The sequence below is a fragment of the Panthera uncia genome, chromosome F2 (genome assembly GCF_023721935.1).
Source record: "Panthera uncia isolate 11264 chromosome F2, Puncia_PCG_1.0, whole genome shotgun sequence".
NCBI lineage: Eukaryota > Metazoa > Chordata > Mammalia > Carnivora > Felidae > Panthera > Panthera uncia.
Window position 1 is genome coordinate 29,383,067 of NC_064812.1, and position 26,141 is coordinate 29,409,207.

The 26,141-nt window shown below is 37.0% G+C and overlaps 1 long non-coding RNA gene across 1 annotated transcript in view; it reads right to left on the reverse strand.

Moving 5' to 3' along the window:
* Nucleotides 1-1,288: 1,288 nt before the first annotated feature.
* The window catches only part of LOC125924764 (uncharacterized), an 87,404-nt gene continuing 62,551 nt past the window's right edge, over nucleotides 1,289-26,141 (reverse strand). The window contains exon 7 of the long non-coding RNA XR_007458550.1: nucleotides 1,289-4,209. This is a non-coding gene — a long non-coding RNA (uncharacterized LOC125924764). The remainder of the gene's footprint in view (nucleotides 4,210-26,141) is intronic.

Below are 26,141 nucleotides of genomic sequence, written 5' to 3' on the forward strand. Positions count from 1 at the left end.
TAAGATGGATCCTCAGTAGAGTGAAGGGCTTTAAAAATCCTTATAAATTTAAGCTGCATAAAGATGTGGATATCAACTACGGAAGTAGATGGAAATTAAATACTATCACAATTTTATTATAAGTAGTGTTTTTGAATGATTTATTTGACATATATTATTTGGTCTCATATATTACATAAGATGTTTATTTCCTTGAACTTCAGGGATCACTGAGTAGATATTTTTACTTTGCAGTGGGTAGGCAACACATATTTGCTGAATGACTATCTGAATGAAGGAGAAGACAATGTGAGGTTTGTTCCTGTAGACTTATATTCAGGAATAGGGAGTGGGATTTAAACTCCCTCATCCAGAAACCTATAGAAGATATATGACAGTCAGATGGACAAAATTCAGAGGACACACAGATACACAGACAGACTGACTGAGATAGCTCTTAACATGTGCTGGGTCCTCAAAATGAGTCTGTCTGTCACCGCACTATGGAAAGGGGAGTATGAGATGAAGCATGACTGAATGTGAGGGAAAATGGAGGAGAAATAGATAGATAAATACACATGGAGGAGCAACAAAAATATCAACAACCATCCCCAGTCTAGTAAACTTGAAAAGAGGTACCATGAACTAAGTCTGAAAGCATAAGTTTCAGTCCCCTCTTAAATTCTCTGTTGTCATTCTCTCCTTACACAAGATAAAAACAAGCAGGTTGACTTCCCAAGCACCAAACTCCCCATTGATAAAACAATGAAATTTAACTAAACCCCTTCCTACCCCTGACTTTTCTTGAACTATAAAGCTTTCCTGGCCAGAAGTCAGTCTTCTACACTTCTGCTAATGTTCCAGAAGGGGGCAGCATTTATTCACAGTAGGAAAACCAACAAAAATTTTTTACTTCAGCTAGCCTTCAAAACAGTAAAACTTGGAAAGTTGGATGAACAAAACATTTAAAATCTTTCTTGAGTTTTGAGTCGGTGTGTAAGAGTATCAAGAGTAGGAAAGTGGGTGGAAGCCTGGTATCCACTCTGTGTGGGCATTAAGTGAGGAACCAGTCAAATAACTCTATGAAGAGGTATATACACTCACCATTGAATCCCTGATGCTGAGTGCAGTTTCTGGCACATAGTAGTTACTTAAGAAATGTGAATATTAATGATTATATCTTGATCTCTATTTTTCTCACTCTTATTTTTCACTCTTCCCCCCCCCCCCCCTTTATGTAGGCTTCACGCCCCAGGTGGAGCCCAACATGGGGTTTGAACTCACAGCCTGAGATCAAGACCTGAGCTGAGAAAAGAGTCAGCTGCTTAACCCACTGAGCCACCCAGGCATCCCTTTAATAAATGAATGCCTGATGAAAAATGGGGATGGAATGGGTTCCCAGGGCAAGTCTCAAGCATAAGTGTGAAGCAGGCAAAACTATCTCTGGAGCTTCTCTCCATATATTCCGTGTTCTAGGGCTCATGCCTCTTTCCATGACTCTAAACAATTCTGTGCACCTACAGCTCTACACACCTCTGCACCCGTCTCCTTTAAATTATTGATTCATCCACCCATTTACTTAACAAATATATTGAACACCTGATACATACTAGATTTTGCTCTGATACATACTGGATTTGCCCTGACGAAATGCACACTAACTAACCTATGCCTGAAGATATAATTCTTAAGGGTAGTTGTATTAGAAAGCAGGGATTAATCTGCTTTTTATTATTATTATTTTTTTTACTGTTTATTTTTGAGAGAGAGAGAGAGAGAGAGAGAGAGAGAAAGAGAGAGAAGCGCAAGCAGGGGAGGGGCAGAGAGAGGGAGACACAGAATCCAAAGCAGACTCCAGGCTCTGAGCCACACAGAGCCCTATGCAGGACAGAGCCCTATGCAGGGCTTCAACTCAGGAGCTGTGAGATCATGACTTGAGCTGAAGTTAAATGCTTAACTGACTGAGCCACACAGGCACCCCGGATTTGCTTTTACTATATGCAGAGACATAGACTTTATAACACAAAAAGTGAGTCACTACTATTGGACACACCAAGTAAAGAAGGTAATAATTTGGGGCAAGAGGACTCATTGAGTTCCTCAGGACTCCTAGCACCTACGTGAGCCCCCCAAGAGTATCCTTGATTACTTTGTTCCAAAACTGAGCATGTGGGAGGGTTAAAAGAGGCTTAGAGATCACCTATTCTACATGCTTACTTTCTTAAGAGGAAATGCAGCCTAGGGAAGTTGCTACTTTCCCAAGGTAATGCTAACTAATTGGAAAGCAGGGTCTAGAAGCAATTCTCCAAGGTCAGGTCCCCATTCAGTGCTCTCTCTCTAGGGGTCTGCTACTCTTTTTCTTTTCTTTTCTTTTTTTTAAACCTCATCCCCATCCACTCTTCATCTGTTGCAGGTTTGTTTGTTTGTTTGTTTGTTTGCTTGTTTTAAACAGACTTTATTTTTTATGGCAGTTTTAGGTTTACGGAAAAACTGAATTATCAATTAGTTCTTTCATGGATCTTATCTTTAGTGTTGCATCTAAAAAGTGATGGCCAAACCCAAGATCATATATATTTTCTCCTATTGTTCTAGGAATTTTATAGTTTTGTGTTTTACATTTATGTCTACCATCCATTTTAAGTTAATTTTTGTAAAGGCTGTAAAGTCTGTGTCTTGGCTCAGTTTTTTTGCAAAGAGATGTTCAGTTGTTTTAGTGCTATTTGTTGAAAAGACCATGCTTGTTCTATTTTATTGTCTTTGCTCCTTTGTCAAAGATCAGTTCTCTATATCTGTGTGGGCCTATTTCTGGGCTCTCCATTCTGTTCTATTACTCTGTTTATTCTTTGACCCATACCACACTATCTTGATTCAGGTAGCTTTACAATAAATATTGAAGTTGGATAGTGTCATTCCTCCAACTTTTTTTTTTCTCTGCCAATATTGTGTTGGCTGTTTTGGGTCTTTTGCCACTCCATAGAAACTTTAAATTGATTTGTCCACAAAATAATTTCCTATGTTTTTCATTCAGATTGCATTGAATCTATAGATCAAGTTGGGAAGAACAGACATCTTGATGATATTGTCTTTCTATCAATGAATGTGAAGTAACTGCCCATTTATTTCATTATTCTTTGATTTCTCTCTTCAGAGTTTTGTAGTCTTCTTCATACAAATCTTGTACGTATTTTGTTAGGCTAATACCTAAGTATTTCATTGGGGAAGGGATGATGATATAAATGTTACTGTGTTTGTAATTTCAAATTCCACTTGCTAATTGCTGGCATACAAGAAAGCAATTGACTTTTGCAGATTAACTTTGTTAATCCTGCAACCTTGCTACAATAGTTTATTAGTTCAAAGTATTTTTGTTGATTCTTTTGTATTTACTACATGGACAATCATGTCATTTGCAAATAAAGCATTTGTTTCTTCCTTCTCAATCTGTATACCTTTTATTTCCTTTTTTCTCTTCATGCATTAGCTAGGACTTCTAATACAATGTTAAAAGGAACTGGCAAGAAGGGACATCCTTGCCTATTCCAAATCTTAGTGGGAAATCTTTGAGTTTCTTGCCATTAAATATGAAGTTTGCTGAAGTTTTTGCAGATGTTCTTTTTCAAGTTGAGGAAGTTCCCCTCTATTCCTTGTTTGCTGAGTTTTGTGCTTTTTTAAAAATTATAAATGGCTGTTGTATTTTGTCAAATGCTTTTCCCGAACCCACTATGATCATTTGATTTTTGTTATTTTTTTCTTTCTTTTCATAATTGGATTTGATCTGCTAGTTTGTTTTTAGGCAGATTAGTAAACTCTCCAATGCATCTATTTCCTTTTTCTTCAAAACTAGAATAATAATCCTTGTCCCAGAGATCCCTCTAGAAGCCGTGTGCTGCCAGTCTGCAGTTATGGGGAAGGCCCATCGGCTCAACAGTTCAGCCTGATTCTGAATCCCGCTGTGCCACTCTCCCACTACATAGACCTGGGCCGGCCATTCACCTGCCTGAGTGCCTTCACTCATTTATTGATCATGGAAACACTAAGGACATCCAAAAATGGTATTTAAAAGCAGCTTCTCAAAATTTCAATTAGATCACTTACTTCCTTTATTTCTGTTGAGATGATTAAATGCACTATGAATGTGAAAGCACTTCTTTTTTCTCTTTTTTGCTGTCCTGAAATTGCACTTCCAAACAAAAAGCATCATCAATCAAGCCTTGTCCTGCATTCTGTTTTCTAGAAAACATGAGCCATGACATTCATTTAAAGTACCATTATAACTAGGAATATCATCAGAGCATTTTTTTTCCTTTCATTCATTTCCTGTTTTAATTCGTTGCCTACTCATCAAGGCTTTCCCTAGGGAACAATTTTTTTCAAGTGAAATCAGATTAAAAATGACACCAATCAGAGGAAGAAAATACAGCCCAAAAGGGCAATGTGAAGAGTAAAAGTTTTTCTGTAATGACAGAAGAACCGCCCCTTCTGTTTCAGTAACTCCTCTGCTTTAGCAACCATCTAACTGGGGCTAACACTCCATTCTGGGTCCCCTGTTCAGAGCCTCCTTTATGAACTGTCCAGTTACTTGATCCCTTGAGGTGGGTGCCTGGCTATAAACACACACACATACATGCACCCCATGTGTGGCCTCAGGTGGTTTTTCCATTTCACATTTCCCAAAGTTTAAGGCCATGATTCCTCAATTTTCCTCTTTTGCAGATCTTTTCATAAAAGAAAGACCTCTTTGTCACAAAAATATAGAAATTACATAATTTCAGAGTAAATGATCTTCCTTTCAATTAAATAAATTTAGCCCTAAAAAAAGTCCTCACATTATCCTTATTTTTCTCATTTTACTTCATACCAGTGAAATTTTGTCGCACTCTTGTGAGTGGTTTGGAAACCACTGGCAGAGGGACAAGTCAGTTAATGAGCTAGAGAACTGGAAAAAGCTGACTCACCTCACCAAGGTGAGGAATGTTCCAGTATAGGCAAACACCAGGAAATTCAGAAAGGGACAGTTTGAACTAATTTCAATATTTTAAGTAATTAAGACCACCATGCCTTTAATAGATGTTTTACAGCAAAGCAGAGGAGAAAGTTTTGTTCAAGGTGCCTGGGCTTTCTTTTCTAATCCTTTTGTAGAGATTATTCTTACAACCCAAATTGAAGCCCCAATTGTTCATTGCTTTTATGATTATTATTTCAATATAATTTTTCTCCAAATACATCTGAGCTATTATGGTCACTGCCATGGAGCACTGAATAAGATTAACACCCATGAATGTATGCGTGCATGTGTGTGTGTGTGTGTGTGTGTGTGTGTGTGTGTGTGTGTTTTGAGAATGTGACCCTCGTCAATGACTCTGTGGCCTTGGCAGAGTGGGAAGCTCTGTTTTAGGTATCATCCAGAGCAGGACTAGACATGGTCCCTTCCCTTGAAGTTCTAAATTCCCAACTTTAAATATACACAGCACACACAGCATTACAGACACAGGGCATACCAAAAGGTAAGTTTTATATTTGGTTTTGATATCTCCTTTAATTCCCTAAGAGAAGAAAAGAAAGGAAGGAATGAGGATAGAAAGTGAAGAGGGAAAGTCAGAAGAAGGGATTAAGAGAAAATGGAAAACAATAGTGGTAATTCCCAGAAAGAAGGGCAATGGCTGGTAGGAGATTTATGGGAAGTGAGAGCCCTGATCCTGCCCAGCTTGTCCGGGAATTCTTCCTGTTAGAGGGTGATTTGTTAACTGCTGTCTGAACAGCCTTTCCAGGGAGTCAATTTTGGACTCTGATACTCACATTTAGAATCACCAAAGCCAAGCCAAGGTTGTTTTCCAGGAATAGGGTTTTATAGGATGAGGCTACTTCATGCATTGTGTGGTAAATGGTGAATATTCCACTTCATATTTAAGAACAGAGTCAGGACAGAAAAAAAGGGGTAATATTACCAGAGCTTGGAAAGCACTAATTTAAAGAAAAAAAAATCATTTCTTTCTTCCAGCACAGATATGGCCCCATGTGACCATGGGTATAAAATAGTTAAACACTCAAACCTCTGAACTTCTAAAGTCATGAGGGACTTTCATTGCTATTTCCCAGTAAACATCATGACACCAATGTTTCTGTTTAGTAAACTACTTTTCAGTTAGGAAACATAATAACAATAATAGTAACAGCAGCTAGCATGTACTAAACTCTTCCCACATGCCAGCCACCATCCTTTTACGGTGATATCATATGTGAAACCATGTTTAGTCCTCACAGTATCCCAGAAAGTTAGCTAATATAATTATGTCCATTCTATAGATGAGGAAACTATTTCTCAGAAATTTCAAGTAATTCATTCAAATTCATTCAATACATGAATTCAAGTAATTCATTCCACCTTTGAATAAAGGTGGAACCAGAGTTTGAGCCCAAGCAGTCCAACTGCAGAGCCCCATGCCTTATGACCATTACATATTTTCTTCCATTCAAATAGTCTTTTCTCACTACACTGAGAAATGGATACAATGCCTTTTCAGTAACTCTGAGATTTAATTCAGATAGACAGATTTAAATCATGATGTATGACCTTAGAAAAATAGTCGAATTTCTCAGATTCTTGGGTTTTTATTTGTAAAACAGAGATAACACCACTCTGAAGAATTACTATGAAAGCAAGAGGTTATATATGGTGGCCATTTCATACATGAGAAGTATTACCACAGCACAGATAGATAGAGAACTGTCAAGATTAAAAAGCAAAAATAGGGCATCTGGGTGGCTCAGTTGGTTAAGTGTCTGACTCTATCTTGGCTCAGGTCATGATTTCATGGTTCGTGAGTTCAAGCCCTGTGTCAGGCTCTGCGCTGATAGCACAGAGACTGCTTGGGATTCTCTCTCTCCCTCTCTCTCTCTGCCTCTCCCCCACTTGCTCGCATGCAAGTGTTCTCTCTTTCTCTCTCAAAATAAATACATAAACATTGTTTTTAAAGGAAAGACAAGTGGGGTGCCTGGGTGGCTCGGTCAGTTAAGTGTCCAACTTCAGCTCAGGTCATCATCTCATGGTTCTTCAGTTTGAGCCCTGCGTTGGGCTCAGTGCTAACAGCTTAGAGCCTAACACCCTCTTCGGATTCCGCATCTCCCTTTCTCTCTGCCCCTCTCCCACTCACAATCTGTCTCTCTCTGAAAAAAAAAAAATTATATATATGAAAAACAAGCAACAAAACAATGAAAGCCAGGCACCCAGGACAGATATCCAGGGTGAGGGATAATTGGAAGTAGATCATCAGAAATATTGAAGGAAGTATTTCCCTTAAACAACTCAGTTGATAAAGTAAACTTTGAGTATACTTGCAAAAGAAGAAGAGATATCAGGTAATCACATAAAAACAAAAACAAAAATACAAAAAAAAGAGGATCAGTTGACCCTGTACAAAGAGAGAAAGCAAAATGCAAACCATTACAAAGTATTATGCTCTGAGCCATGGCAAGCCAAATTAATTCACACAGTGAAGGAGGAAATGAAGCTTGTGTCAGAATCCATCTATCACATACAACGCAATATTCACAAAAGTAGCTTAAGTTAAACCAGACAGAGTTCTGATCCCATGTTGTGGAGGAATCATCTCTGTGACTCTTATTGTTGTTTCACTGAAGCTCTAGGTTAAAGAATCGCTTTAGCAAACACTAGACCGAGTGGACAGCCACTGGCTATGCCAATCAAGAATCCCATATGTGCTGTGAAAAGAAGTAGATGACAGACTTTAGAGAAGATCACTTTGGCCAGGTCTCCAGTGTTCTTGTGCTCTATATTCTCTAATGAAATTTCCCTTTCCAGTCAAGTTTCACAGCCTTTCCACTGTGGATGCACTAAAGATCTAAGATGAAAAGGGGGTGGGGGAGCATTATGAAGGGGAGAGAGGAAACTATAGCACAAATAGCAAAAGGACAATCTGAAACAGCTTGAGAGAGGATCCAGTGTTCTAGCGGCAGAAATCTCCATAACCATTTGTTACCATAAGTTGGGTTCTTCTATTCTCTAGATCCCTATCTTCACAGAGCATGGTAATGAAAAGGTAAAATTTATGAAAATAAGACATATCCTCTCCTAGTTTGTTTTGTGTACATAAAATACACAGACAAAAGCTTGAATTTTAAAAATTCAGTCAATTAAACTTGCAGTTGTTAGATGTACCTAACTACTGCCTACTAAAACAAGAGCAACAATCTTAATGTCGTTGGGGGGAAATTACTGAATTCCCAGGCTTTCTGGAGAGACACTTCAAAATGGCTTCCACCTACCAAATATTAATACATATTTTATACACTGGCTTTGAAGATAGCTATTAGGACAAAAGAATATGATCGTGACTATATTCCTTATTTTATTCTGTGTGATGCATTTTAACCTGCTATTAATACTGGAACATCTAGTAAGCACTCAATGGATATTTGTTAAATAAAATAGGAAGAATTTGGTAAGGAGTTTTAAATGAAATTTCATGATAATTAAGACCAGATCAAATGGTCTTTCAGATCAAATGGACCTGATAATTTACTTCTCTATATCTTTGAGCAAATTTTTAAATTTCTCTAAGCCTCAGATTTTTTCATTTAAAACTCAGTCGGTTAGGCGTCCGACTTTGGCTCAGGTCATGATCTAATGTTTGTGGGTTTGAGCCCCACATTAGGCTCTGCTGACAGTTCAGAGCCTGGAGCTGCTTCGGATTCTGTGCCTCCCTCTCTTTCTGCCCTTCCCCTGCTTGAGCTCTGTCTCTGTCTCTCAAAGATACATAAACATTAAAAAAATTTTTTTAATGTCAACATATAATTAACCCTTCCATTGACTGGTCCTTTAGATTAATTAGATAATTCATATAAAACTCTTATCTCAGACCATGCTCATGGTAAGTACCCAAAAACAGTCATTAACACTTTTGTGCTTGATCTTAGGCAGATAATACACACAATTCTTTAATCTGCTAATTATTTAGTAAGTCTTTTTGTGATAATATTGAGTATTATGTTCTTGCAAAACAGCACACTTTTTGGATACCTGTGAGACTTACCCACAAACAGATGAGAAGAATATCTCAGAATTTGACGTGCTCATGGTTTTATGGAAGATCACTGAGAGCATGGAAGTGGATTTAACAGCAGAGGGCACAGCAAAGAGACCAGGAGGGAGAGAATAATTCACTCCTAAGAGAAAAAAAGGAAAGGATTCTGTCATTTTCTGATGCTGAATCTCATAATATCTCTGACAGGCACCATTGAACAAGTATACATTATACAACTCAGCTGTCCAAAATAGCAGTACACGGGAAGAAAAAGATAGTTTTTTTTTCTTGAAAAGGAGGAAGACGGAAAAGAGGAGAAAGCAGCAGAAAACTTCACTGTACATAAAATGGAGAAAATCAAGGTTGGACTGTGGAGCGCAGGGCAATATAGTGGACAGTACATGGGCTTTATAATGGGATAGATCTAAATCTGGTTTTCTAGGTCAGTTATTTGCTACTGAGGCTAAGTACCTATTGTTAACAATTTGTGCTTCTTTTGCTTGATCTTTGTAATAATACCTGTATCATTAAATTTAAAAAAAATAATTGTGTAATAAAAATTGTGATTATGTCATAGGGTTGTTGTGAAGATATAATAAAACAACAATGCTAGCAGAGTGCTCAATCCATTTTCTCGTCTATACGGGTACTTGAAAAATATTTCTCATATACTCTGAAGGCAAGGAAATTACAGAAATGCTTGCTAGAGCATTGTATCTTGCATTTGTCTACTCATTTTTCCAGAAGCATTCCTGGTAATTGTAGGCATTACATCAATTTAACCAAGCTTGAACTACATTTCCCAGAATCCACCTTTCCTTCATGGGATTAGTTCAGGTGCAGACAGGGAAGATACAAGTGAAGCCCAGCTGTCTTCTAGTGCTGAGAAGGCTGGTGCAGCACAGGGCACTTGTGCAGCTCCTGCCTATTGGAGCTGACCTCCTGGCTTTCTGGCTGGAGGGTGGCAGCAGTAACTCCTCGAGACTCTACCACATCTCCTGCTCTAAGTTCTCCAACTCCTGGTCCAGGTTTGTGTTTAGGTCTGTGACAATGGGGCAGGCACTAGCTTCTGAAGAAAACCTTTATCATTAAAATTGTAAACTTGGAGGTGATAAGGAACATGTAGAGGTTCCAGTTCATTCGTTCATTCTCAAGGGTTCCAGTTCAAATTCACAGTTTCCAGTTTGTATTTTTTCCCCCAGTCCATAACCATCTTGCATTCCCAACTACCTGCACATGGACATCTGGTTCCAGCGCTAGACTTAGAAACTAAACATCACATAGACTAGTTCTTCTGCCTCTATTAACCATGTAAGGTCAAGTCCTTATGATAAATACTGTAAATATTATACACATATATATTCTGGTGGTTCTACTTCTATAAGAACCTTGATTGATACAGAAGGTTTTCTATGTGCCAAGAACTATGTTTTGGGCTGAGGAAACAGATGAATAAGGTATAGTCCCTACATTCATAAAGGTTTACAGTGCTTAGAGGAGAAGTCAGCCATCACTCATCATATCACAAATTATAAAGTTTCTATGGATTTACCTAATCTGGAAAGTTTGTATAAATGGAACCATATAATGTTACTATTTGGTCTTTTTTTTTCTCACTTAGCATGTTTTCTAGGTTCATCCACATTGTAGCATGTATCAGTACTTCACTTTTTATGGCTGAGTAATATTCATTTGTAAGGATATATCAGATTTTGTTTATTCATTCATCTGTTACTGGACATTTGGCTTGTTTCCACTTTTTGGAACTATATAGTTCAAAACTAGACAATGATTTTTGCACAACGTACAAATGCCAATCAATTATACACTTGAAAATAGCTAATTTTATATTATATAAATTTCATTTCAATAGAAGTTTTTTTAGGGTTTTGAAGTTATAAAGTTGTTTTCCTTTATTAAACAAATTTACATGTATCTACAATTATTCAGAGTGAAATTCAAGAGATTCCAGATTATGGATTTTATGCAGTTTATGGATGTCAAACTGGTAAAATGTTCATTACACTAGATATTTTCAGTGATAAGGTCAGATGCTTTCCACATTTGACTACAATCTGCTTTGTATATTTTTCTTTGCTCTGCTATTTTGCAGCAAGCCTGTCATTGATTGGCTTCTTGACATGCACATAAAATCAATTAGCATTCAGTCTCTGAGAATAATTCTCTTAATAGGTTACTGCTTTCACCATTTAACCAACAGAGAAACAGTTCTTTCCACACCACCCTATACTTATTTAGGAAGGCATTTGGTAACACTTATCAGCCTGCACATGCCAGCAATTAGATGTCAGTAGAATTTCTATGTTCAATCCTTTGTATACAAGAAACATTTTAGCCAAAATTCCCAGTCTTCTCACAATTTTCTGAACTCATCAGTTTTTGTCCATTCACCATGGGGTGATTTTAGAGACATGGAATAAAGGTCCATCACATCTGCCTCTAAACTTCCCCTAAAAGGGGGACAGTATGAAAGTAGATATCAAGATTGAGAATATGCCAGGCCTGTTTTCTATTCCTTATGTTTCAGGAGGTACAATGACAAACCACTATCTAACTTCTTATAAGTGTAACTTTTTCTTCAACTGTTAACCTAGCTTTTTGTTGTCATTGTTTTACTTCTTTGTTACTCCAGAGATCTGATCTGAATGTCATTGTCTTGCAGAACTTTCTAACCTCCCTCCCTCCACTATCATTCTCTTGCACTACGATCCAGCCATACTGGCTTGCATTTGGGTTCTAGAACATGTAAAACTCAACTGAATCTCAAGACCTTTATAGTTGCTGCTCCTTCTACTTGATTCCTCTTCCTCAACAATGCCATGTGGCTTCCCTTTTTCCATTGTTCAAGTCTCAAATCATTTGGTATCTTTTCAGAATGGGCTTCCCTAGGGGTGCCTGGGTGGCTCAGTCAGTTAAGCATCTGACTTTGGCTTAGGTCATGATCTCACGGTTTGTGAGTTTGAGCCCTGCATCAGGCTCTGTGCTGACAGCTCGGAGCCTGGAGCCTGCTTCAGATTCTGTGTGTGTGTGTGTGTGTGTGTGTGTCTCTCTCTCTGCCCCTCCCCTGCTCACACTCTGTCTCTCTCTCTCAAAAATAAACATTAACATTTTTTTTAAAGAATGGGCTTCCCTAGCTATAGCAGCTCTTCCAATCACACCTTAACCTCTTTCCCTGTTTTTTTTTTTATTTTATGTATCCCCTCACTAGATCATATAATTCTTAACATAGGGACTCTGCCTGTTTTGGTCACCACTGTTTGCCCAGAGTTTAGAATAGTACTGGAACAGATAGTAGTTGCACAATTAATATCTTGGCTGACTGATTATAAACTAACAGACACTAATTATGCCAATAAATGAAAATTGCAGTGTAATTCATGGTGGTGCCATTCCTTGTAACACAGTATTCTAGAAAAGATCAAGTATGTATGTATGTATGTATGTTGGATAGATATTTTTTGTGGGGGAACAGGTTATAAGTTCAGTTTAGTATTTTGAAGTACTATTACTTTTTTAAAAATGTTTTTTCCTATTTATTTACTTTTGAGAGAGACAGAGTGAGAGCAGGGGAGGGGCAGAGAGAGAGGGAGACACAGAATCTGAAGCAGGCTTCAAGCTCTGAGCTGTTAGCACAGAGCCCGACGTGGGTCTCGAACCCATGAACCATGAGATCATGACCTGAGCCAAAGTCAGATGTTCAACCAACTGAGCCACCCAGGTGCCCCAACTATTACTTTTTTTTTTAATTCAAGTTAGTTAACATACAGTGTAGTCTTGGCTTCAAGGGTAGAACCCAGTGATTCATCTCTTACTTATGACACCTTCAAAAATTAATATGTTGAAATCCTAATCCCCAACACGATGTTATTTGAAGGCAAGGAGGTAATGAGGTTTGGATGAGGTCATGAGGGTACAGTCCCCATGATGGAATTTGTGCCCCTATAAGAGGAAGAAGAAACACAAGAGCCTTCTCTCTCTTCTTGTTCCCATAAAGAACAGATCATTTGGGCACACAGCAAGATGGTAGCCCTCTGAAAGCCAGAAAGTAGGTCCTCACCAGGCACCAAATCTGTGGGCACCTTGATCTTGAAATTCCAGCTTCCATAATCGTGAGAAAATAAATTTCTGTTGTTTAAAACATGAAGTTTATGGCATTTCGATATAGCAGCAAAGGTGACTTAGATAAGAGTGTTTCCAGAAGGAGAGCATTGTACAATGTGTGAGATGCTGCTGGAATGATGTAAGGTGAGAACTGAAAAGTATCCAGTGAACTTAGTCATATGGAAATTGCTGATAAACTTTGTTAGAGTTGTTTTACTGAAGTGAGAGGGTCACAAGTCAGACTGAGGAGTGGGAGATGAAACACAAGGACTATGAGTACATGTGTATCGTTTTTGCTATATGTGACCTTGAGCAAAGCTCATACATTCCCCAGATTTAATCGTTATTATCATTAAGTTGAGCAGCTCATACTTATGTTGGAGACATGTTGTAAGGATTAAGTAATATGATATGGAAAGATGCTTAAAACACCATGAACCCTCAATAAATGCAGATTTCTTTCACTTCTCCCACTTGAAGGCTTTTAAAATAAATCTGTTGACCGGAATCAAACATATTGCCTTAACCAAGGACTACATGGGAGTTTTGTTATTTGTCCAATAAAATACTATGCAAGAGGAGTACAGAAATTGTGTGTGTGTGCGCGCACACATGCATGTGTGTGTCCTAAAATCATTTGGTGATATGCCTTACTACAATTGCAGAACACTATGAATTTATGTTCTATTTATATTTCATCCTAACCCTGAGATTTTTAAAATAGAATTTATTGTCAAATTGGCTTACATACAACACCCAGTGCTCATCCCAACAAGTGCCCTCCTGAATGCCCATCAAGCATTTTCCCTCTCCCCACCCCCCTGTCCACCCTCAGTTTGTTGTCTGTATTTAAGAGTCTCTTATGGTTTGCCTCCCTCCCTCTCTCTTTGTAACTATTTTTTCCCCTTCCCTTCCCCCCCGCATCCCCCACCCCCCACTGCCTGGTCTTCTGTTAAGTTTCTCAAGATCCACATATGAGTGAAAACATATTATATCTGTCCTTCTCTGACTGACTTATTTCATTTGGCTTAATACTTTCCAGTTCCATCCTCGTTGCTGCAAATGGCATGATTTCATTCTTTCTCGTTGCTAAGTAGTATTCCATTGTATATATAAATCATATCTTCTTTATCCATTCATTAGTTGATGGACATTTAGGATCTTTCCATAATTTGGCTATTGTTGAAAGCGCTGCCATAAACATTGGGGTACATGTGCTCCTATGCCTTAGAACTTCTGTATCCCTTGGGTAAATTCCTAGTAGTGCTATTGCTGGGTCGTAGGATAGTTCTGTTTTTAATTTTTGAGGAACCTCCACACTGTTTTCTAGAGCAGCTGCACCAGTTTGCATTCCCACCAACAGTGCAACAGGGTTCCCATTTCTCCACATCTTTGCCAGCATCTGTAGTTTCCTGAGTTGTTAATTTTAGCCATTCTGACCAGTGTGAGGTGATATCTCAGTGTGGCTTTGATTTGTATTTCCATGATTATGAGTGACATTGAGCATCTTTTCATGTGTCTGTTGGCCATCTGGATGTCTTCTTTGGAAAAGTGTCCATTCATGTCTTCTGCCTATTTCTTCACTGGATTATTTGTTTTTTTGTGTGTTGAGTTTGGTAAGTTCTTTATAGATTTTGGATACTAATCCTTTATCCGATATGTCATTTGCAAATATCTTTTCCCATTCCATCTGTTGCCTTTCAGTTTTGTTGATTGTTTCTTTTGCAGTGCAGAAGCTTTTAATCTTGATGAGGTCCCCATAGTTCATTTTTGCTTTTAGTTCCCTTGCCTTTGTAGATGTGTCAAGCAAGAAGTTGCTGCGGCTGAGGTCAAAGAGGTTGTTGTCTGCTTTCTCCTCTAAGGTTTTGATGGTTTCCTGCCTCACATTTAGGTCTTTCATCCATTTTGAGTTTGTTTTTGTGTATGGTGTAAGAAATGGTCCACTTTCATTCTTCTGTGTGTTGCTTTCCAGTTCTCCCAGCACCATTTGCTAAAGAGACTGTCTTGTTTCCACTGGATGCTCTCTCCCGCTTTGTCAAAGATTAGTTGGCCATACATTTGTGGGTCCAATTCTGGGTTCTCTATTCTATTCAATTGGCTATGTGTCTGTTTTTGTGGCAGTACCATACTGTCTTGATGATTAAAGCTTTGCAGTAGAGGCTAAAGTCTGGGATTGTGATGCCTCCCACTTTGGTTTTCCTCTTCACTATAACTGTGGCTGATCGGGGTCTTTTGTAGTTCCATACAAATTTTAGGATTGATTGTTCTAACTTTGAGAATGCCAGTGCAATTTTGATTGGGATTGCATTGAATGTGTAGATTGCTTTGGGTAGTATTGGCATTTTATCAATATTTATTCTTCCAATCCATGAGCATGGAATGTTTTTCTATTTCTTTGTGTCTTCAATTTCCTTCATAAGCTTTCTATAATTTTCAGCATACAGATCTTTTACATCTTTGGTTATGTTTATTCCTAGATATTTTATAATTCCTAGGAATTGTAAATGAGATAAGTTTCTTTATTTCTCTTCCTGTTGCTTCATTATTGGTGTATAAAAATGCAACCGATTTCTGTACACCAATTTTATACCCCTAACCTTGAGATTTTTATTGGAGACTCTACTTCCTAACTAGCTTATTCCCATATCTTTTGGTTCCCTATTTATTATGCCTCCTACAGGAACATGTTTATTTACATAAAATTCTTAACATGACTCTCTCTCTCTCTCTCTCTCTCTCTCAGTAGATGGCATTTCTTCATGGTCAAAATTGCAGTGAACTTGAATCCTTCAAAATATCCTTGATCACTTCCAGTTTATACCACTTGCCAGTTCAGACATGCTATAGTCATTGCAGACTTTTAAATGTTTGTTCTCTTTAGGAATGCTAAGCACAAATGACTATATACTCTCTTGTTTCTAATATCTTATTTTGACTACAAGTTTTTTGCGAGGCCCAATCAACCAGAGGCTCCAGCACGGGAGTGTGATTTTTAGCAAGGGACAAAAGACATTTAGATTCTTTCATAGCAGCAGCAGCAGCCATGGTGTCCTGCATGTAGCAGCAGCTCTAGACCAGCCTGTTTAGGCTGAAAGACCTTGGCTTCTTCCCTCTTGGCATAAAATGCTTTGGTTCATATCCAGTCTTATGCTGGTTCTTTATCTTCCCATTGATTCTGTGCCATCCTTGCACATTTATATATATAAATTTTTCTTTTTCTTTTTTTCCCCTAACATCAGCCAGTTTTGTTACCTGTAATCAAAACATTCCTAACTAATAGAGAGGGAGGTCTTCACAGAATAGACCCAAGTAAGAATCTAGTGACCATGCTTAGTGATGGAGCTGGCACTTCCTAACAGAATTATTTGTTGCTTTTGGCAGATTCAGGAGGGAAAAAAAACCCACTGCATTACCAGAGCTTCTGATGCCAGTGACTATCACTCTGGGGGTATTCTCCAGGGAAAAAGAACACTGGGGGAAAAAACAGCATTGCAATTTAGACTGCCACTCCATTTAATAATGGAGAAATGGTATTACTTTACTGGTAATTATTTTTTTTAAAGCCTCATGTAAAATGTTAGCTGGACTCTGTTTATTGGAATGTATCAACACATTAAACAAACTTAGCTTTGTTGATTTACCCAAGACAGCTAACCTGATGAATTTCAATGGAGCCCGTTACAAATCTGGCTCTGAGTTGTAAAAATGTCTATTTTGAGTCAAGTCTGAGTTGGACTATCTACTTATATATGTGTTTTTCTGCCTTTAATGACAGACACATACATATGAAAAAGTTGTTTATCCTTTGAGCACCAAACATCATACAGAGTCCCTTTTAAATGTTAAAACTGGAGCCATTGGTCTGTTATCTACAGAGAGAAAAACAATACTGTGGCTTCAGGAGAAATAGATAGGAGGGGGTGAGATGGGAAGAAAAACACCAACAGGAATGATAAACTGGATTTTAATGACAAAGTCACTTTGCCAACTGTAACTTGGGTGTTGGGTAAGCTGATCTGACTTCATTAGGTGATAGCCAGCCTCCCAAAGCCATCATCAGCCTGGAAGAAAGCCATATGTGTTGGTCGCACAAATGGACATTGATTTTTCAATAAACTGGAACCCAAAGCCAACATCACTTCAATGATATCTTTTCTCAGGAGAGAGGATTTCTCGCTCATGCCTGGCACCATGTCTCAGCTCTTACATTACAAGAATTACATGGGTGAAGCAGAGTAGAAAACATCAGCTCACTTAAGTCATGTGATAAATGAGGCAATTAAGTCAATTAGATGCACAGTTACTGAGTTATATCTGTTTTGCTTTGTAAAATATAATTTTAAATAGGATCATCTATCTTACCATTCTTGACAGCATTAGAATTCTGTGGGGCAGAAAAAATGTGATTCATTACTCTATGAAAACAGTGCCTACTCTCTGAACTGGATAAAGTAACCTTGGTCTTTAAATTAGAGGTTGTGATCCCTTAACTCTTTCTCTGTAAGCAGAACACATTTTGTGTTTGTTGTTTATCTAACACTCTAAATGTACGGCTTTTGTACTAGCCATCATGTGGTTGGGGAATTAGTATACAGAACATTAATTTTTCAATGTGTGATTTACCAGATGTGTCTCTTTCTGGGGGAAGAGAGAATAGAGTTGTAGCAGATTTATGTTCTGGTTGAGTCACTTGAGTGACTTTGTAATAAAAGGATGAGCAGTCACCCTTGTTTGTGGGAAGATCACCAGGACCTTCAGTAGTTTAATTAAATACTGTTCAGTCCCACACCATCCTCTCGGTATACAGAATTGTCACTGGTAAGAGGTTTATCTATCTGCAGAGAAGCCAAGGAGCTTTGGGAAAGGTGACCTAACAAGACCCTTTATTTTTGGAAGATCAGTACTTCTAGAGCCTCCAATGAATTGTGATGGCTTTACCTAGGGTGTGTGGGCCAGTCAGGGCACTATATGCCACCAGGGGAAACTAATCGTGAATCAAGTTAATATTGGACTGGTAGCCACAGCTAGATTGGAGGCTTATCAAGAAATTGCTCATGAGTCAAATTATGTTTCCTTTGCCCTCCACAAATTATATTTTAGTGAACCAACTAAACTTTCAGTGAACTATTTTTGTGAACCAACTAAAATTAGTGAACTACTTAAAAGTCTGGATATTTCACATATAAATATGGATTACTTTGGCCAGAGTACATGCACTGTAGTTTGCTTTCCAAAGCCTACCACTAGCATATATACTTCTACTCTCCCTGCTTTATTCATTTCTCTTACTTTCTGGAATCCAGCAGGTAGTTGAATTTTTCACCTTTTGCCTACATGGTCTTAGACGAGGGTTCTGATTCTGCCACACAATGGGGCTGAGATTTAACCCAGCCACCTGGGTGTGTGGTTGAGAGACTACAGCTGAACAGGTGGGGAGAAACTGAGTTGTAGCTTTGGAAGTATTCCTGGCTGAAACTGAGCATGTGAGTTTTGATATCACACATTGAAGGGTGGAGATCTAGCAAGAACATCACTGCAGGAGAGAACAAGGACATTAAACATGGAATTTTAAAGAAAGAATTAATTGTTGGCTAAAGAATATGTAAATCTTAAAAAATATATCATCAAATTGACCTGAGAAAGATTGAACCAAGTTAAATACTGACCAATGGTTCATGAGAGCACCAGTTTGCATACTAGTCTTTTTCAAATTTTGCTAATCTGATGGGGGAAAATTGCCACTTTGAATTTTTTTGAAATCTGATGAGTTTAAGTGTATTTTCATATGTATGCTGGCCATTTGTATTTTTTCTAAGAATTGACAGTTTGTAACTATTGTTTATTTATCTTATTAGGTTATTTGCATTTCCTTATTGACTGTAGGAACCTCTTGATGGTTCTTTCTCTGTCATATCTGTTGCAAACATTTTCTGCCAGTTTGCTATTGCATTTAAATTTGGTGTCATTATCTCATTGTTTTTATTTATAAAATAAAAACTGTTAATGTTTTTTACGGGGTTTGGGGTTTAATGTCTTTCATAGGTCCCCTCAACTCCATGATCGTCAAAATAATTTCCTGTACATTCCTTTAAGAAGTCTGTAGGCTTTGTAGTTGTATTTGATTAATTATCCAAAAGTTATTTTAAGTTTGCTGTGAGGTACAGATTTAACTTTTTGAAACAAAAGGAGAGCTGATTACCTCACTATCATTTTCTCATTATTAGAAATCCTAATTGTATCTTAAATTAACAGGTGTCTTTGCCTTTTGGTTCATTTTGAGATTCCTATAAGACAACTTCCTTCTCGGAGATTTAAGATTGGTGATTACTCATCATCCTTTTCTCTAGATTCCTCAAAAATTGACAATAGGCACTTAGAGTACAATAAGAAAGAAAACGTACAGCATGAGGGTTGCACTGGCTGAATAGTGTCCAATAATCTCCCAAAAATATAGAACTTCTGATATATTGTGTAAAAGGATATAGTTTAGCTTGGGGCCAAAGTGAGACTATATTTCTTCCCTACAAATCTAGTTCTTAGGGTCTAACTGTGGGGAGAATGAGATCTGCAAAGCAATTACTCAACCAGTTCAAGGTCTTAAGAGAATGCCAGGATCCCAAACCCAGTTTTCTTGGAGTATTTACTCCAATAATATCTCCCTCCAAGGAGGTGTAGAAATGTTCTCTTCTTTAAGGAAAAAATAAAAAACAAAGGAATGACCATCCCTCCCAACTTACACTCTCATTGTTTATCTTTCTCAATTTTTCTTTTTCAGATATGCTTGCATGTTTTCTCTTTCAGATGAATTTTAAAAGACACTTGTAACTTCATTTAAAAAAATCTTATTAGGATTTAATTCATTATTGTATGTAATTTACTTATTTATTTAGGTTTAATTAACATCTTTACAAAACTGAGTTTTCTCTTCCTGAGGCTTCTTTACTCAGGCTTTATTATATACACTTGAGTAAAGTTATGTAATTTTCCCTATAAATGTCTTATGCACTCTGCTAAGTTTACTTATGGATACTTTAATAATTTTTATCACCATTGAGTTTTTAAGATTAAAAAAAAAATTTTTTTAATAAGAGGGAGTAGGGGAGGGGGCAGAGAGAGAGGGTGAGAGAGAATCCCAAGCAGGCTCTGCACCATCAGTGCAGAGACTGACTCAAGGCTGGATCCCACCAACTGTGAGGTCATGACCTGAGATGAAATCAAAAGTCTGGACACCTAACCAACTGAGACACCCAGGTGCCTCTTTCTTTGTTTTCCTAATTAGTTTTTTACTTGTATATAGAATAGAGATTGATTTTTACATTGTATCAACCTATTTTACTAAAATTACCGTTCTGTTCCTTCTCTCTACCAATTTTATTTTTACAAATAATACAAGTTTGAGTCTCTTGTTTCAGTACTTCTAACTCATTTTCTTTTCTTGCCTGTTGCATTGGTTAGGACTTCTAGTTCTAGTCTTAATAGTTCTAAACATCCTTATTTTGGTCAAGACTTCAGGGGAAATGCTTTTAACGTTTCACCTTTATGATATTTGCTAAGTTTTTCTGACAGATTTATTTTTAAAAATTAAACTAAGGAAGAACCTGTCTATTCCTAGTTTGACTTTGTGAAGAATTGTATTGATTCATCAGAAGTGTCTTTTCTAATAAGATAACTATATAATGTTCTCCAAATCTGTTAATCCAGTTGAATTATATAAATAGATTTCCCAATGCTAAAGCATTATTACACCTCTAGACTAATCATGTTTGGGCATTTATATTATACTCTGAAAAAAATACTGCTTTTTATTTGTTAATATTTGTTAATAATTAAGATATTTAACTTATGTTTGTAAAGGAGATTAATCTATAGTTTTCTTTTTTTTTCAGAGTTATGCAGCTTAGTTAAATGAGTTTTGAAGTTTTCAACATTTTTAATGCTTTGTAAAGATTATTAAACAGTAATTTTCTTTTCTTTCAAAGTTAAGTAGGATTGGCTTATGAATTACTTTTGAGCTAGTGTCTTTTATAGGGATAGATTTTTTTTTCTTTTTAAAAAATTTTTTTTAATGTTATTATTTTTTTTAATTTTTGAGACAGAAAGAGACAGAGCATGAGCAGGGGAGGGGCAGAGAGAGAGGGAGACACAGAATCCGAAGATGGCTCCAGGCTCTGGGCTGTCAGCACAGAGCCTGATGCGGGGCTCGAACTCACGGACTGTGAGACCATAACCTGAACTGAAGTCGGACGCCCAACTGACTGAGCCACCCAGGCGCCCCTATAGGGATAGATTTTTAATATGGTTATTGATGTATTCAACTTTTACCTCTTCTCAAGTCATTTAAAGTAATTTATACTTTCTTAACCATTCATTTTCTTTGTTTTTATTATTCTTTTTGAGCAAAAGTTATGAGTGCATCCTGTCAATATTTCTTGACATTTCCTATCTATAGCTATGTTTTCCTTCTTTCACATTATTTTAAATTCTTTTTTTCCTTTTATACATTTATCAAAGAAAACAAAAGACTAATTTCTCTCTTCATTAATTAAATCTACTATGTCCTCCCATCTGTTTATTGAGTCCTGCTCCTATTTCAGGAGTTGGGTCTTACTGTGTGCCTTACTAGAGTCTTTGAGAGCCAAACCAGAACACTGTGAGATTATTTAAGTGAGAGTCCGTCAGTTTATATGAGCTTCTGAAAAGCAATACTGAAATTAAGGAAAAGAAATTTAATTACAACCCATATTATCATTTGGTGGAAAAAGCTTTTGAAATGTTCTAGTCTAACACTATTAATTTTTTAATTTATTTATCAAATAATAGTTTTGAATGAAAAATATTCAATGTCTACTATATACTGGATGCAATGTGATGTGCTGAGGATATAGCAGTTAAATAAAAACACATGGTTCCTCTTTTCACAGGGCTTACAATCTGGTAGAAGAGACAGATAAACATACATTAATAGGTAATTTTTAATTGTCCCATGTACTTTGAAGAAAGAAATAGGGTGCTATGAAAAAGAGTAATTTCGATGGAAAAGAAAATCAGAGAAAAATCTCTCTGAGGAAGTGACATTTAAGACAAAAATGATGATAGATGTTAGGTAGGCAAAGAATGAAGACAGAGCAGTGGGGGTGAAAGGAGTAGCATATGTAAAAGCCTGGAGATAAGAGTGATCTTGGCTTGATAAAAGTTAAAAGATGACTGGCTGAGATTAGAGCAAATTAGGCAGTGGGGGAGAAACAAAGCTGAGATGTAGACAAAGACCTGAGCATAATGGGCCTGTAGCCACAACCAGAAATTTTGGATTTGATTCTAAATAAAATGAGAAATCACTGAAATGTTTTAATCTGGGGAGTGACATAATTGAATCCACATTTCCAAAAGACGCAGCTGGCTTCAGGGCAGAGAATAAATTGGAGCAGAGCAAGAGTGGAAACAAGAAGAGTAGTTTGAAATCGTTGACATTTATCATGCAAGAAATAAAGCTGGCTTGGGCTAGGGTGGCAGAGATGGTAAATATATACTGACTTGAGGCATTTTACAAGATGAAATCAGTATGACCAGGTGATGACTTTTTTTATTGTGGTAAGACACACACAACATAAAATTTACCATTTTAACCATTTTAACTGTGCAATTCAATGCCATTTAGTACATTCACAATGTATGCAACCACCACCACTATCTAGTTCCAGGACATTTTCATCACCCCAAAAGAAAGACTCATACTTTAAGCAGTCATTCCTCTTTATGGGCTGAACCACCACACCCCCCACCCCTGCCCACCAAAAATTTGTAAGTTGAAGTCCTAACTCTACGTATCTCAGAATATGACTATTTGGAGACATGGCCTTTAAAGAGGAAATTAAGGTAAAATGAGGTCATATAGATGGGCCATAATCCAATCTGACTGGTTTCCTTATAAGAAGAGTAGATTAGAACATGTACACAGGCACAGAAGAGAAACTATATGAAGACAGAGGGAGAAAATGTCCATCCATAAGTCAAAGAGACAGGACTCAGAAGAAATCAACACTGCCAACAGCTTAATCTCAGACTTACAGCCTCCAGAACTGTCACAGAATAGATGTCTGTCATCCAGTTTAAGCCATCCAGTCTGTGGTTCTTTGCTACAGCAGCCCTAGCAAACTAATTAACTCTGCATTCCCTCCTCTTCCCAGCTCATGGCAACAACTTATTTGCTTTCTGTCTCTATGGATTTGCCTATTTTGGATATTTCCAATTAAGGGAATCATACAATATGTGGCCTTTTGCATCCAGCTTCTTTTACTTAGCATGTTTGTATGTTGTAGCATGTATCAGTAGTTTGTTCCTTTTTACAGATGAATAATATTCCAGTGCATAGATATATTACTTTTTATTTATCTATTTGTTAGTTGATGGTTAGTGACAACTTCGATGTAAGAACAAAAAGACTTTGATTTAAGGAATGAAGGGAAAGAATGCGTCAAGAATGATTTTCTAGATTTCTAGCTGGAGAAGTTAAGAGAATGGATGCCATTTATTGCTTTGGGAATGAATGGAAGAAGAGTATATTAGAGGGACGATTTGGAAAGATTATGTCTACAAAGGTTTGATGACTAGTCACATGGCCTAGCCAGATCTGTGTTCTCTCATTCCATTCCTCTCTCTATTCTTCTAACGAATCAGCATGGGTGATGTAATCATTTTAGTGGTTTTAGCCATTTGCCTTTTCCCATCAACCAAGTGAAACTATTCCTGGTCATTTCTAGCCCTGAGATATGTCTTTTGGTCAATTAAGAAACTCCTAAAACATGCAAACAAAAACCACAGGCAAAGACTGTCAACATATGAGCACATAAATGAGTTTAAGTAATAACTAATCCACATTATTAAAATTCTACCAACTAACCAAGTGATCTGTTCTCTTGGTCTCCCAGAACATTCCAATTAATTTTAACAGTATTTTTTTCCTGATTATGAAAATAATAAGTGGACATGTAAGAAAATTTGAAATATATAGAAAGGAACATAAAAGAAAATAAAAATTACTTATGATCTCTCCATCCATAGATAAACACTGTTAACATTTTGCAATATTTCTTTTTTTCTATAAATTTTATAGAAATACCTCTGTAAATTCAGGAGCTGTATACCTAAAAGTATTATAGGTGGCAAAACAGTGACTGGCATGCTCAAAGTTCTATAGAAAATATAACTTTAAGAAGAAATGTTAAATTGTATTGAATTAGTTTTAAAACATAGCCAACATAAATTCTACAACATATTTACTTTTAAAAAGTCCTAAATACTTGTTTTGTTTGAAATTTCTTTTCTAGGGGTGCCTGGGTGGCTCAATCGGTTAAGCGTCTGACTTTTGGTTTCAGCTCAGGTCATGATCTCCTGGTTCATGGGTTTGAGACCCTCATCAGGCTCTGTGATAACAGCATGGAGTCTGCTCGGGATTCTCTCTCTCTCTCTCTCTCTCTCTGCCCCTCCCCTGCTTATGCCTTCTCTCTCTCTCTCTCTCTCTCTCTCAAAAAGAATAATTTTTTTAAAGTTAAAAAAAATAAAAGTTCCTTTCTAAATCACCTTCTTCAGTTCTACAGAAAATATTTCTACAATGTCATGAGCTGCTGGGGTTTTATATTAGACAGACTCTATCACATTACTTTTTGAACAAGTTTTTATTGCCTTGAAATGTCTTCTGCATTCATGGTCTCCATCATTGGTTTTGCAATTAGTAGTGACATGGTTGACCACTCATCACCCTCCCCCCTTGCCTTGTCCCAGCCTCTTCACAATTTATCATTGGGCTTAAGACCACAGTTCTTTGAGTGTGACTTTCAACTCCTCCTGTGAGACGCTGGGATCTCTTTTCTTTGAGTAATCCCATAAATTGGTTTATATGGTCTATAGGCAGAGTTAACAATAATTGTCATCTTCTTTTGCTTAAGAGAATCTAAGAAAACTGGACATGATGATGATGATGATGATGATAATAACAACATCAGCAGTAGCAGCAACAGCATAGGATAACATTCCCAGATATTTTAATTGACATGCTAATATAAAATGAAGTTATCTAAAAGCCAAAATTTTCTATATTATATATTTTTGTACAACTGAAATCTATTGTTTTTGTCATCTTCATTCTTAATATTCTATAAGAATCTCTCTCACACCAGTCACAAAAATTAACTCAAAATGAATTAAAGACTTAAATGTAAACCTTAAAATCACAAAACTTGTAGGAGAAAACATAGGAAAAAAAGCTCCTTGATATGGGTCTTGGTAGCAATTTTTTGAAAATCACACCTAAAGCACAAGCAACAACAAAATAAACAAGTAGGATTACATCTAACTAAAAAACATCTGTGCAGCAAAAGAAACCATAAACCAAGATGAAAGACAAACTATGAAATGGGAAAAAAATACTTGGAACCATTTATCTGATAAGGGGTTAGTATCCAAAATATACAAAGAATTCATAGAGCTCAATAGCAAAACAAAAACAAAACAACAACAACAAAACCACAACCCATAATCCAATTAGAAAATGAGAAAAGGACTTGAATAGACCTTTTTCAAAGAAGATATAGGAATGGCCAACAGGTATATGAGAAGACGCTCAAACTCACTAGTCATCAGTGCAAATTAAAACCACAATGAGATACCATCCCACACCTATCATAATGGTCATCTTCAAACACCCAAGAGATGATAAATGCTGACATGGGTGTGGAGTAAAGGGAGCCCTTGCGCATTGTTGATGGGATTGTAAATTGATACAGCCACTATGGAAAGTAGTGTGGAGGTTCCTCAAAAAAATTAAAAATAGAACTACTATATGATCCAGCAATTTCACTTTAGGGAATATATCCAAAGGAAGTGAAAACTAACTCAAAAAGATATCTGCACCCCCATGTTCATGGTATTATTTACAATAACCAAGACATGAAAACAACTAAGTGTCCATCTATGAATGAATAGATGAAGAAGTGATAATACATA